Below are 2,479 nucleotides of genomic sequence, written 5' to 3'. Positions count from 1 at the left end.
CCTTGCTTAATTTCAGTGATTGCCTGATCAACATAAATCCCAATGGCAGGGTTCCTAAAAGTTAAAACTCGTCAAAGCCAGTCTCAATAATTTCTGAAATATGTGGGTATTTCTTTTCCCATAGTGCACCGATTCTAATAAATGTCAATAGGCTCCTAGGGGGTTTATGACATAGTACATGTGTGTGTGTATATATATGTGTGTGTGTGTGTGTGTGTGTGTGTGTGTGTGTGTGTGTGTGTGTGTGTGGCAGTGCAGCAAGTTCTACCCTTCTTAATTTAGCCTCTTTCTTTTCATTTAAGGGTTTTGTTCATCTATGCAAGCTGCAAGAGATGTTATGCTACTATATTGTGTTCGACTCATGTCAGTCCTAGAATCATGCTTATTTTATAGACTAAGTAACATTTTAGCAAGCTGTCTAGCTATTTCATTCCAAGAGAAATTATAATCAATTTGCCACTGCCTAAGAGAGCTGCAAGTCAAATCATACTGGTTGGTTTACACCTTGTGCCCATTATGGTAAAATACTCACCTTTTCTTAATGAGAGAAGCATTGGTACTTGGCTTCTGCAACTGTAGGATCCCATTGAAAATACACAGCAGCACCTCCAATTTTCATGCCTGTACACACAGGATGGATGGAAGCTTGAAAACTTCCCCAAGGTTCCACTTCTCCCCATGCCATTGCAGGGAGAGTCCTTTGAATATTGTTAGTGAATGTAGAAATGGTGAGAGTGGGGTGGCAATGCAGGTATACAGGTTAAATCTGTTATAACATTTTTATTCCTCAAAAATTCCAGATAATCTCTATATTTTGTGAGAGATGTTTATTTGATTTCAATCTCATTAAATGGGAGTTATCAGTCCTGCCACTTAATAAAAATAAACTACTGGAAGGACTTCCAATTGACACAGTAAATCCAGAAACACTTGTACCATATCAATACATTTAGTACTTTCCAGAATTAAATTCTATCCTCTAACAGCCTTAGAATTCATTCACTATTATCCATTTTCTCATCGAAAATGCACTCAGAGAATCCATTCTCTAGCATAGTCCTTGCTTCATTCAGAACCACAGTATTTCCCAAGGACCTGCTTCAAATGCATTTTACCACAATCAATCTTAAGAGGTGACTTGATTAATCATATGCCAGTGTGTGTCATGGATCACTAACAATCCATTTTTCTCTAACAAGTAGTAAGCCCATGAAATGACCAAATTAACCCTAATGTATTCTCTTGATTGTCTGTTTCATGGGACTATTGCAAGTGCCAATATCTTTATTACTCAGAATTGATCACAAACAAAGCATCCAAATTTTTTAACAGAAGTGAGTCAATTTAATGAATTATTAATTATGTCTGAAATTCTTATCTGAGAGAGAGAGAAAGAGACGGGAGAGAGACAGAGAGACTAAGTTGTGTTGGAGGTAGGAATTGCAGGAAATTGAGAAAAGAAGAGCAAGAGTTGAAAAATTTAAACTTTAGGAGCAGGGAAGAAGAGCTTCTGGTGCTGAAACTCTGTTTTCTGATAGAGTTGGCTGTTTATCAGGTGCTGGTCTTAGAGTGAGAGATGGATAGTGAAACTGGTTCTACAGATATTGGAAAAAATAAGCTGCTATTACTGAAAGAACCAAATGTTGGTGAAGATGTGAAATGAGTGAAACATACATATTTGGTGGCAAAAAACAAAGAATGCTGTATTTTCAAGTTGACTTTAGATCTAACTATGATCCAGGTATCCCATTTATAACTATCAAAAGAAATGTGCATTTTCACAACGTATTTTTTAGGGGTGTCTTAATAACTTGTGTCCACAATAGCCCCAAACTGGAAACAAATCAAATGCTCTCAAGACATTTGGCTATCGTGACAAAATGTGACTGACTAAATGAGGGAAGTAGAAAGCCTGTGTAGAGTGCAGGCCAGTATGGTGTGGGAAGGAAGGACACTTGGGATATTTGTCATGAGATGTTGCAGTGGTGAAGGATTTTATATATATAAAATAAAAAAAAAAGAAAAGACAAGGCCTCCCAATTCTTACAACAGGCTGTGCTCTTTACACTGAATGTATAGAAAGAAGAGGTACAGTAAATGCACCCCATATACACCTCAACCCAGGCCTTTTGCCTGGTCTGTATTGTGAATTGGGGGACAAAAAAACAAAAACAAATAAAAACAACAAAACAAAACAAACAAATAAAAAAGACATTTGGCTAAGTCAAAGGTAAAGAGAATATTGTGTGATTCATTTGTAAGAAGTCAAGAAGTCTAACAGTATTAAAATTATGATACAAAACAAATAGGTTTTAAGTTTGTTGTAGGTGGGTGGGGGCATAGAATTCATTGCAAAAGGAAAAAAAAGAGAAGCTTTTTGATTAATGGAAATAGTTTGTATTGTAGCTTCATCATTCAGAAGTTTTAGATATTTATCCAATCTCATCAAATTGTTCATTTAAAATCAATAAATCTGACT

General features: G+C 36.0%; 1 non-coding gene across 1 annotated transcript; it reads left to right on the top strand.

Moving 5' to 3' along the window:
- The first annotated feature begins 2,030 nt into the window (after window positions 1-2,030).
- LOC126005173 (small nucleolar RNA SNORA51) lies at window positions 2,031-2,163 on the top strand. Its single transcript, XR_007494345.1, has one exon. It is a non-coding gene; the product is annotated as a small nucleolar RNA SNORA51 (small nucleolar RNA).
- Window positions 2,164-2,479: the final 316 nt, after the last annotated feature.

Source organism: Suncus etruscus, chromosome 3, assembly GCF_024139225.1.
Source record: "Suncus etruscus isolate mSunEtr1 chromosome 3, mSunEtr1.pri.cur, whole genome shotgun sequence".
NCBI classification, from domain to species: domain Eukaryota; kingdom Metazoa; phylum Chordata; class Mammalia; order Eulipotyphla; family Soricidae; genus Suncus; species Suncus etruscus.
The sequence above is the reverse complement of the archived record's forward strand: the minus strand, read 5'-3'. Positions and strand labels throughout refer to the sequence as shown.